Raw genomic sequence first — 12,886 nt, forward strand, 5'->3', positions numbered from 1 at the left:
AACATTTATCGGTTCATAAACATTCCAATGCTGGTGTCAAGGTAAACAAGTAAACATTAAACTTGCCATTATACTGATGATAAAATCTGAGTCAGAGTGAAAACTTAATAAAATTAATGTTTTCTCTAATTTGACCTAAGAGAAACAATCCTGGAGGATTGAATATGATTAACTCTAAATTTATTGTAGAGTGTTGCAAGCCATGTTATTTTCCACTACAAACAGATAAGACGGTATTTGTCATCAACTGGGAAGGGAGAAGTGGAAGATGAAGGGAGAGAAAAGCAGCAGTAAGATCATCCTCTAGAATCTAAAATCTGCCAGTTTTTGTGACACGAACATGTGCTTTCCTCTAAACTGTTCATCTCTAAGGAAATTAACATGTGCTTGTATAAAATGATTGTACTGGGATCATTAATCTTGCTTCGATCAAATAATACAATGTTAAAAGTTGGAATAAAAATAAAATATTTTGAAAAGCAAGAAGCTTTCACTTTACATCATTTTTTCTCCTGGTCTACAATCCTTATTGTGTAAGGTGATGATGTTATTAATTATGGGAACCCTATGGATGCGATGTAAATTTGTCTACCAGTAAAGCATATATTGGGCAATATGAAATGCTCTGACAGACTGTATGTGGCCCACAGGCCATAGATTGAGCACTTCTATAGGTGGTGCCTTCCTTTGACTACAAATACTAAAGTGAAAATAATGAAGTCACCATATTCATTGTGTCATAGATTCATACAGCAAGAAAACACACCCTTCAATCCAACCAAACCATGCTGGCCATATTCACAAACTAAACTACTCCCACTTTCCTGCACTTGGCCACATCCGTCCAAACATTTCCCATTCATGTACTGATCCAAATGTCTTTTAAACAGTGTAACTGTATCCATGTCTGCCATTTCCTCTGGAAGTTCATTTCACACACAAACCACCCTCTATGTAAAAAAATTGCCCCCGTGTCTTTTCAAAATCTTTCTCCTCTCACCTGACCCCAGGAAAAAGACACCTGCCATTTACCTTAGCAATATCCCTCATGATTTCATAAACTTCTATAAGGGCATCCTTCAACCTCCTATGCTCCAGTGAAAAATGTCTCAGTCCATCCAGGCTATTTCTATGACTCAAACACTCTATTCCCAGCAACATGCTGGTCAATCTTTTCAGAACCTTCTCCAATTTAAAAATATCCTTCCTATAACAAGGTGACCAGAAGTAGACACAGTACTCAAGAAGAGGCCTCACCTCAACTTCAACACAATGTCCTAACTCCTGTGCTCAAAGGCCTGAGCAATGAAGGCAAGAGTGCTAAGTACCTTCTTAACCACCTTATCTACACGATGCAAACTACAGAGAATTAGATACCTGAACGCCTAGGTCTCTCTGTTCTACAACACTCTCCTAGTTTTAATTGTGATAGTCCTGCCTTTGTTTCTTTTACCAAAATTGCAGTACTTTGCATTTATCCAAGTTAAACTCCATCTGCCACTCCTCAACCCAATTGATCTAGATCTCTTCAAAATCTTAGATAACCTTCTTCACTGCCCACTTTAGCCACCAATTTTCGTGTCATCTGCAAACTCACTAACCATGCCTTCTATACTCTGTCTTCAGATCTCAAGTCTGTTCTGAGGAAGGGTCACTGGACCCAAAATGTTAACTCTGATTTCTCTCCACAGAAGCTGCCGGACCTGCTGCGATTTTCCAGCACGTTCTGTTTTTGTTTCAGATTTCCAGTATCCACACTTCGTTTGGCTTTTTGGGAATGTCAGTGATGCCTCATTCTCTGTGCCCCTCATATCCAAGCAAGGAATGAAGTTAATAATTAGTGGAAGTGCATTGGCTGCCTGCCTTTCTCAGCGTTGGTATCTCACAGTCAAAATTAACAGTTCTCTCATCCAAAGGTTTAAGCTTCATAAGGAACAAATAGCTGTCCTTATCAATCTTGTAACTAAGGATAATTTTGTTTTGCAAAGCCAGTTCTCCAATCATTTACTGCTATTTCTGGCATGCTTTTCTATTTAAATTCAGAAAAGGAATTGATTCACCCATTACAATGTGAGGACCCTTTTCTCTATACAATCTTTCCATGGTCAGGGTATTGATGAAGAGTCCTGACTCAAAACGTCAGTCCTGCTCCTTTGGTGCTACCTGACCTGCTGTGTCCGTCCGGCTCCACACTGTATTTACTCTGACTTTCAGCATCTGCAGTTCTTGCTATTTCTGGGACCAGTACATACACGGTTCTTCTCCCAGCCTGTTTGTCTATGAGGGTCTACCTGTGGATGTTCTCAGACCTCCTTCTGTCAAATAGACCAGTCTCGGGGATCCCCTTTTTATACTTGCATCTCACAGAAAAGTCCAGAGACATTGATTTAACCAAATTATCTTGCTGATCTTTGAACGATCCAGGTTACAAAAAGATGTCACTGAAGCAAATCAGGTCAGGACAAACACAAGATCCCTTCAGCTTTCAAGCTTCAACATTGTGGCTCAGTGGTTAACATTGCTGCCTCACAGCTCCAGGTCACCCAGGTTCAATTCCGCCCTAGGCTAACTGCGTTGAGTTTGCACATTCTCCCATGTATCTGTGTGGGTTTCCACTCGATGGTCCAGTTTCCTCCAACAGCCCAAAGATGTGCAGGTCAGGCGGATTTGCCATAGGAAATGTGGGGTTACAGTGTCGGTCCAGGTAGGATGCTCTTCAGAGGGTCAGTGTGAACTTGATGGGCCAAATGGCCTGGTCCTGCACTGTAGAGATTCTTTGTGCATCAATATGATACATAAACGTATAGTCCCTCTGTCGGCAGAGAAACAATCCAACAGTGATTTCAGCTGCTCGGAAGATTCAGGTTCTTATCATGCTATTGAGGCATTTGTGGCCTCGATGATTCTGGTTATCCCTGTAGCTCTTTGCTTATGCCCTCATTACTATTGTTGCAATTTCAAGCAGATTAAGGTTAATTCTGCATTTCCCTTTGCTTAATACCATTTGATAGAGGTTCATGAGATCTGTAACTTTAGATTTTTGGCCTTCGGTTTTCTGGGCAGGCATTCTTTGGTTTCTATTTGTAGGATGTGTTGCAGTATTTCACTGTAAAGTCTTCTTCCAGTTAAATAGATGAGTATTTCCAGTGGGTTTCTTGATGTCATTTCTATATATGATTTCTTTGTGATAGGCATTTCTGCAATGTGGTTGTTTGTGTGGTCCAGGGTTGCATGTGTGAATTCAGCACTAAAATCTTTGTGGCTTAAGTAAAACCATTGTAACATGGTTGCGAGAAAGTCACCTGGGACATAGACTTGCAGAGTCCCTGCACAGCATTTTGGTTTCCATCTGTGTTGGTTTGAAATTGATTTTCATTTATCTACACATTATCCATGACATCAAAATAAGCACAGATAGAGACAAGAGAAGAGAATTCCCAAGTGAACAATATCATTCACTGCTGTCGTAACTGGACTGAGTTTTCTGGATCTTAGAATTAACATTCTATAGCAATCACTAAGGATCAGAAATTGGCTCTTGTGGCCTCCAGGCCAGGGTCCCAAGAAAGTGCTCACCGGGCCTTTTGAAACCATCCATTTTATAAGGTGACCTAATGGATTTTCCCACATAACCTTCTTAGGGATGAGATGAGTGCCCAGCTCTATATTTCCCAAATCCCCACACTATACCATCATACTGCTGATTATCCTGCAGCAAGATGAATAATGTTTCAGAGATAGTAGGAACTGCAGATGCCAGACAATCTGAGATAACAAGGTGTAGAGCTAGATGAACGCAGCAGGCCGAGCAGCATCAGAGGAGCAGGAAGGCTGACATTTCAGGCCTAGATCCTTCTTCAGAAATGGGGGAGGGGAAGGGGGTTCTGAAATAAATAGGAAGTGAGGAGGAGGCGGGGAGGAGGCAGATAGAGAAGAAGGAAACCACATACTGGTCTAACACTTGAAAAGATTTTTGTATTGAACAAGACGTTTATAATATATTATCAACTAGTTGCAGATTATATGGATAAAAATACATTTGTTACAGAAACAATCAGGAGACCCTGGCAGTTATGCCTTATTCTTTTGAAAGCCTGTGTTGTTCTGCCCACAAATCCATGCAGCATCACAGTTGGTGGCGTTTATGGCAATCATCAGTATATAACTTTGCTTGGCTCTTTTAGACTCATACACAACATCTTCCCTTCCCTTGTATTCTTTCCATTATTATTATACATTTGTGTTCATAATTACTATCCTTTCTTCCTCAAAGTCACTGACGTTCAAAGATGATCTAGATGAGCAAATTACTGCAGATGCTGGAATCTGTACTGAAAACAACAAATGCTGGAGCCACAGCAGGTCAGACAGTATCCATGGACAGAGAGCAAGTTAATGTTTTGAGTCTAGATGACTCTTCATCAAAGTCAAAGTAAAGTATGGAGGAGACAGCATTAATGCTATAATGGGGTGGGGGAGCTGCTGTGGCGGTGGTGGATACAAGGTGCTGATGGAGCAAAGATATATATTGTTCATCTTAAGTGATTAGAATGTGAGAATGGCAGAACAATGTGTCAAACTGGAAAGAACAGATAGTCCCACTAGGGTTGAGAGGTGATGGAAGACATGATAGCAGAGAATGTAACAAGGAAAGCCAAAAGAAAGAGAAGAAATGGGAGCATTTAGCAAGTAATGTTAAAAGAATGGGAAAAAAATAGGAGAACGTAACAAGTAAAGCTAAAGGAAAGGAAAGGAAAGAAATGGGACTTGGCTCACAATGGGAAGGTGTTGAAATCAGTATTAAGTCCAGAATGCTGCCTAGTCTGAAGATGAGATGTTGTTTCTCCAGCTTGTGCTGTGATTCACTGGAACACTTGCAGCATGCCGAGGACAGACATGTGGGCATGCGAACGGGATGCTGTGTTAAAATGACAGGCTACAGGAAGTTCAGGGTCATGCTTGTGCACAGACCAAAGGTGAAAAAGATAAAGCACCAAATTCCTGGGAAGTTAAGGAAGTCAAGTATTCTTTTTGCACTTGTCTCTTTTGAGTTGTTTTGCATCCAACATCAGACTTGAATCTGTCATCGATAATTGTTCACTTGGCTGCCTCGCACTCGCATTAACACCAGCTATAAAATTATAATTAGGTCAAGTACTCCTTAGCTACCTCATTGCCAAGCCATGTTAATTCTTGCAATTTGAACCCTCTTCAATACTGATAGCAGTAGAAAATATTTCCAACAGACCTGTAGAGTTGCAAGTTCCCATCTTGCCAACAGCATGAAATAACTTTTTTACGCCGACATGGCTAATCTCGGTACATTCTAATTTCAGTTTGATTTCTGCTAGAAGCCTAGGCTGGCCTGTGAACTCTTTTACAGTCTTTTGACCAGTTCCTTAATTGTGTGTTCCTTGACCAGTTGTTCCTTGCCTTTCTGAAGGAAAGTCATATTGGACTTGAAATGTTAACTCTTTTTCTCTCAGCACAGACGCTGCCAGAGTTTCTCCAGCACTTTCTGTTTTAATGTATGATGGTTTTTGGCTTTAACTAGTTTAACTCCATCCACTATTTGAACAAGATTGACATCAATACATGCATTCCTTTTCAAGTACTGGATTTCCTGAATCTAAAGTACATATAGTTTTCTACTATTTGATGCCCACTATTTTAGACAGTTGCTTGTAGCATAGCCTTAATCTGATGTGCCATATATCCTCAGCCTTATATTGTACGTTTATTGGCTGTAGTCAGTATTTTACATAGAAACATAGAAAGGCTATTTAACCCTTTGAGCCTATACAGTGTGGAGCTGGAGGAACACAGCAGGTCAGGCAGCGTCAGGGGAGCAGAAGAGTTGATGTTTCGGGTCGGGACCCTTCATCAGGATTGATGACAGTCCTGATCTGAAATGCAGATGCTGGAGTCAGAGTCAGTACAGAATGGAGCTGGAGGAACACAGCACGTCATCAAAGGAGCAGAAGAGTCTGCATTTCAGATCGGGACTGTCATTAGTCCTGATGAAGGGTCCTGACCTGAAACATCAACTCTTCTGCTCCCCTGACACTGCCTGACCTGCTGTGTTCTTCCAGCTCCATTCTGTACTGACTCTGACTCCAGCATCTGCAGTTCTCCCTGTCTCCAAGCCCTTTGACCTTGTTTTGCTGTTCATTATGATCAATGGCCATTCCCACTTTTCTGCATATTGTTTGATCTCTTTAGCATCAAGCACTATATCCAACTCCTTCTTGAAATCATAAGATGTTTAGGCCCCCACTACTTTCTTTAGTAGCGAATTCCACAGCTTTCACTACTGCCCAGGTGAAATAAATGGTCTACCCTGTATCCTTAGAATGTGACTCTGGTTCTAGATACCCCGTCATTGGGAACATGTTTTTTACATCTGCCCTGTCTATTCCTGTTAGAATTTTGTAAGTTTCTATGAGATTTCCCTTGTTCTTCTGAACTCCAGTGAAGATAATCCTAACTGACTCAACTTCACCTCATACGTCAGTCCTGCCATCTCAGGAACCAGTCTGGTAAACCTTGGCTGCACAGCCTCCATAACAAGTCATCCTTTTTTTAGCTATGGCTCAATGTCTGATATTATCATGTCATTTACCTTCTATTTAGATTGAAAACCATGAGTTAGCCATTGACCTAAATATTAATTTGCCAATACCTCAGGTCTGGATCCCTATTCTCCAGTAATTCTTTAGGTTTTTCTGCTATTGTAGACTGTTCTACCTCATTAACAACTTTATGTAGGTAGCTATTTGACTTCTAGCTTTTTTTGACTATGGCATACTTTGACACCTTATATTAAATTGACTTATTGTATCACAGATAAAGTAATCCATTTTGATAGCTGTGCACTATCTGCACCCGTAAGATTTCTCTGCCCCTCAGTGCTGACAAAAACTTTTAGTCATTGGTGCCTGTCCTGCTGTATCAATTTCTCATGCTTGTTGCTTGTAGTTTTGTACTTTAATAATTGATTGAACAATGCTGATCCCCTGTGGCAAGGTTGATCTTTCCTGTTCAAGATTGGCCTATGTTGCTTCTGAACCTCTGCTTTGCCAATTTCGCTCATCATGTGAGTGGCTTTCTGAGTGAGTCACGTTTACTTGAACTGTAAATAAATCATCACAGTGAACAGTGTCTATGGCACTCCTCATTATTCATCCTTTCAGGCAGTTACACGGTAGTCTACACTTGCGCAGCCCCAAGAAATAACAATAGCAACAGCGGCCAGTATTTATGTAGCATCTTGAAGATAATAGAAGAGCTCAATGAACTTGAAAAGAAAAGGTTGAAGCGAAAATGATACTGCTGACATAATGAAGATATTCGAACTTGTAACAATTAGCTTACTCAAAGTGGTAGGTTTTGAGGAGCTTCTTAAAGTAGAATAGACAGGTAGAGAGACTGAGCGGTTTAGGAAGGAAATTGCAGAGTTTGGGGAAAGGAATGCTGAGTTTGGGGCTCAGCAGCCAAACATATGGCACTGATGGTGATGTGATTGAAAGCAGTGCTTTACAAGAAGCCAAACTTGGAGGAGCAGATAACTTGGAGGGATGTTAGAAAATTACAGGCTGCCCTCCAGTTGCGAATGGGTTCTGCTCTGGAAACTCCTTGACCTAACACAACCTGCCCATCTTCTTTCCTACCTATCTGCCCCACCCATCCCACTGACCAATCCACACCATTCTGCCCGCACCCACCTATCACCATCCTACTCATCTTTTCCTAATCCCATCCATCCTCCGTCTATTTATTTCCCAGCTTCTTTCGCCCGTATCCATTTCTGAAGAAAGGTCGTGTCTTGAATTGTCAACTTTCCTGTTTCTCTGTTGCTGCCTGACCTATTGTGTTCCTCCAGCTCCACACTGCGTTGTCTCTGACTCCAACATCTGCAGTTCTTGCCATCTCCCTGAATCTTTTGTTGCTTACTTCTAGAAGAACCTGTTTGTGACTACAGCTGGAAATGTCCTCAAATTTGTCACCGTGTTTATTTTGTTGTGTTCATGTGTATTCTGGTCATTGGCCACTAGGGCCAGGTGAACCTTATACTCATGCCCTTTAAAGCAGCCACCCCACTGCTGTTAGTTTCAACAGAAAGTCAACCACCCTAGCCCTTCAGGCCACTAGCTGGTCCCACATTCAAAGTGTCCCTTATTTTATTGCAAAAGAATTTGTCACCCGGCTGACTGCACAGGACTCCCTCAGTAGTTTAAGTCAGTTTAAGATCTTTATGCTCAAATCCTTGGGTGGTACTTCATGGAGAAGACTGGGATTTCACGACTCAGCTACCAGTTATGGTGGCTGGAGCTCACTCCCTAGCTGAGCAATGGCAGCCATGAAGTTGAAAGTTAGGGGGGTGGGGGGCATGGGAGGACGCGATAGTATTGAGCAGTAAGTTCGGAGAGGGATTGGATGTGAGAAATGAAACACCCTTCCCAACATTGGGTCCTTCCATCAGGCACTGAGTGCCCTTGCAGAGGGGACCCACCCCATTTTCAGAAGCCTGCAAGCTACCCCTGGGATAATATAAATGGCAGTGGCTTGAGCTTCTGAAGTGGGCATTAATTTCCCTCTTAATGGCCTCTGTTGTCAGTGGGTCAGGAAGTCTGTCCACTGGCTTTTACTGCCAAGGAATTATCAGGGTGGAGGTAAGAATGTGACAAGATTCTCCACCTGCCAATTTGCCACCTGATTAAGTGCCCGTTCCACCAAACGCATCATGCGGGAGGGCAGAATTCTGGCCCTTGCGTTTTGCTTGAACTCACAAACAGTTGATCTAAAATGCAAACATCTTACCAACTGAGCCACAGGTGCACATTCGGTAGAGACAAAATTGTAATAAATACAATGATAATACAAATATAATAATAAATAATGATTGATTGGGGATTTAGTCTTCCTGCTGGAGCCTAATGTAGAAAATGTATATTTAAATGTCAGTGCCTGCAGATACCTTGGTACCTTGCCTGCTGGCTGGAGAAATGGCCAGAGGCCGACCAGGCAGTGAAGAGACCAACTGTCGCCCTTCTTCTTGCTGACACCATGCAACTCCTTGTGAGCACCCTACAGCTGATCTAAATGTAACTTTTCTTATAACCATGCCACACTTTTATCTGTACTTCTTTGCTTACTATGATCTGCCTGTACTTCCTTTAAACAAAGCTCTTCACTGTACGTTGGTACAGATGACAATAAATCAATCAATCAAACAAAATCCTGTGAGCAGAGGTCTCACCTACAGAGAGGTTTCAACTAATCAGAGACTGCCAGCTCTTCTAATCATCAGTGCCATGGGACAGCTGGGATTGATGGTGGTAGGACAGACACTGGAGTTGCAAGTTTGCAGAGTGACACAGGCCGCATGTTTCTTGGGGTGGGAGTCAAGCAGAGACGTATTTGGGGATGCAGCGTCAACTGTAAGGGTAGGGAATATCTTCATGGCCCTCCCCTTCCTGACACACAGTCCCTCAATCAGGCCCTATATGCCTTTGATCAAGAGACACACCCCTTACCCAAGGCATTATCTGAAAGGACAAATGAATTATTCTATCTAATATTGATCTCATCACCAAAAACAGAATATCTTCTTTGTTTAGTTGAGTTACCCATGAGGCACTGTTGTGGTAAAATTGACTGCTGTTTGTCCCACAATAAGAGAATATCTGTACTTCAAAAGTACTTCCTTGCTGTAAACTATTTTTAGAAGTGTTGATATAAATTCCTTATGTGAGGAGGGATCAAGAGTTACTTTACTTTAAGTGGTTAATTTGATGGGTTGTTCAAAATGACATTGAAATATTCACCATTTTATTGTCAAATTAACTGCATTCATATTGTAGATTTATAGGACAAGTTACGTTCGAAAGTATTTATTTGCATGCTATTTCCAGAAAACTATTTTATCTTTCCCCTCTTTAAAAGAATGGGAGTATGAATTTGTAATTTTTGATGGTAGGATTATTAATATTTTGGGAACAAAATTAAATATGGTGGGTGCAAAATTGCAAATTACTAATTGGATGATTGTTTTATTCCCTAACCATATCAGACTGTGCTTACAATAAGACCATAAGACCATAAGACATAGGAGTGGAAGTAACACCATTCGGCCCATCAAGTCCACCCCGCCATTTAAATCATGGCTGATGGGCATTTCAACTCCACTTCCCTGCACTCTCCCTGTAGCCCTTGATTCCTTCTGAGATCAAGAATTTGTCAATCACTGCCTTGAAGGCATCCAACATCCCGGCCTCCACTGCACTCCGTGGCAATGAATTCCACAAGCCCACCACTCCCTGCCTGAAGAAATGTCGTCTCATTTCAGTTTTAAATTTATCTCCTCTAATTTTAAGACTGTGCCCACGGATCCTAGTCTCCCCGCCTAACGAAAACAACTTCCTAGCGTCCACCCCTTCTAAACCATACATTATTTTGTAAGTTTCTATTAGATCTCCCCTCAAACTTCTAAACTTTAATGAGTACAATCCCAGGATCCTTAGCCATTCATCATACATTAAACCTACCATTCCAGGGATCATTCGTGTGAATCTCCGCTAGACACGCTCCAGGGCTAGTATGTCCTTCCTGACGTGTGGGGCCCAAAATTGGACACAGTATTCTAAATGGGGGCTAACTAGAGCTTTATAAAGCCTCAGAAGCACACCACTGCTTTTATATTCCAACCCTCTTGAGATAAACAACAACATTACATTCGCTTTCTTAATTACGTTCTTTACCTGCAAGTTAACCTTTAGAGAATCCTGGACCAACACTCTCAGATCCCTTTGCATTTCTGCTTTGTGAATTTTCTCACCATTTAGAAAATAGTCCATGCTGGCATTCTTTTTTCCAAAGTGCAAAACCTCACATTTACTCACATTGAATTTCATCAGCCATTTCATGGACCACTCTCCTAAACTGTCTAAATCTTTCTGCAGCTTCCCCACCTCCTCAGTACTACCTGACTGTCCACCTATCTTTGTATCATCACAATAGACAATCAAACTGTCACTGTCAGTTTTGTGTTCTCACTGAGACTGAATTTTGCAAAGACACAAAATAGTGCATATTCTACAGCAGTAATTCAGGGGTTTTGCAAAATAAATCTTCATCTCTGCTCAAAAATATCCTTAGGCAGTTATGATGTCCATAAATTTCCTGGCTCTGCTTTAAACAATAACTTTTGGTGGTAGGTGTCAGCCAAGGCTGAGAAATGACTTGTGGATGGATGTCCCACTCTAGTAGTTAAGCAGAAAAATCAAGACTGGTACTTTTCATACGGTCCCAGAGAGCTGCATTGTTGAAGGTCTTGGCTTTTTAATGAAACGTAGTGCAGTTGTGATCACTGTAGGATTCCCTGCCCTGGCTTTGAAACTATAGACTTGCTGCCTCCTCAGGTGGATGTAAAAATTTGGATGGCATTATTTCAAAGGGGTGTAGGGGCAGCACAGTGGCACCATTGTTAGCACTGCTGCCTCACAATGCCAGGGACCTGGGTTTGATTCCAGCCTTGGGTGGCTGTGTGGAGATCATATGTTCTCCCTGTGCCTGTGTGGGTTTCCACCAGGTCTCTCGTTTTCTCCCACTCTGCAAAGATGTGCAGTTTAGGTGGATTGACCATGCTAAATTGCCCTGTAATGTTCAGAGATGTGTAGACTAGGTGGATTAGACATGGTACATGTGAATTTATAGGTTAGGGCTTGGGTCTGAATGGGATTCTGTTCGGAGGGTCAATGTAGACTCAATAGGCCATCTGGCCTTTTTACCTAGTGTACAATTCTATGCCCCAATAACATTTCTTTCCCAATTTCCACAGATTAACAGATCATTACTACTTTGTTGTTTGTGGGAGCTTGCTTCACATAAATTAGCTGCTGTGTTTCCTACATCAGAACAATCATGACAAAAACAAGTAAGACTTGCATTTCAATATTGCCATTCATGGCCACCAGGTTCCTGAAAACTCATTATAGTAATGACATTCATTATCATTCTCTAAATACAATGAGGTAATTCACTCGTTCAAACTCTGTCCAATATTGACGGTGTATAAACAAAGTTCATACAACTTCTTACTGCAATTAAAGTAAAAAAAAGATAGTTTGTAATGCTAAATGAAACTAACCACACTGACATACTGACCTACTGATTATGCTACTTCACTCTCTTCATGCAGTGCATCAGTTTTTCTTGGACAATGTGCTGCTAATACCCTTTTTTAAAAATTAAAAACAAGGCTAACACAGAAAAACAAAGTTGTTAATAACTGTGGGAAACAAACTTAGAACACAAACTGAAGCCAGTCATCACTTTCCATATTAATGTATTTTGATTGTCAACTATGACCCAATTAGCAGCAACTCTGCATCAAAAGACTGTGCGTTAAACACCTATTCCGGAGTTTAAACACTAAAAACTAGGGTGACACTTCAGTGTAGTACTGAGAGAGTGCAGTGAAATGTCATCTTCTAGGTGAGATCTTAAACTGAGATCCTGTCTGCTCTTCAAATTTCCTGCATTACAACAGTGACTGCACTTCAAGAAGAGCTCATTCTCTGTGAAGAGCTTTGTAATTCAGAGCTTTGGCAAAGATCTGTAGCTCGGGTTGTGGGTGAGGTTGTTGGCTTGTCCACTGAGCTGGCTTGTTTTCATTCAAACATTTCATCACCATACTAGGTGACATTGTCAGTGGACCCTCCGATGAAGCAAAGCTATTCTATTCTGCTTGGAAGTTATATTGTTTGGTCCATTGTGGTGACTAGTGTCATTTCTGGTTTTGATCTGTATGTGTTTGTATATGGGGTACAATTCTATGTGTTTGTTGATTGCATTACATGTGGAGAACCATTCCTCCAGGAATTCC

The sequence above is a fragment of the Stegostoma tigrinum genome, chromosome 21 (genome assembly GCF_030684315.1).
Source record: "Stegostoma tigrinum isolate sSteTig4 chromosome 21, sSteTig4.hap1, whole genome shotgun sequence".
Taxonomy (NCBI): domain Eukaryota; kingdom Metazoa; phylum Chordata; class Chondrichthyes; order Orectolobiformes; family Stegostomatidae; genus Stegostoma; species Stegostoma tigrinum.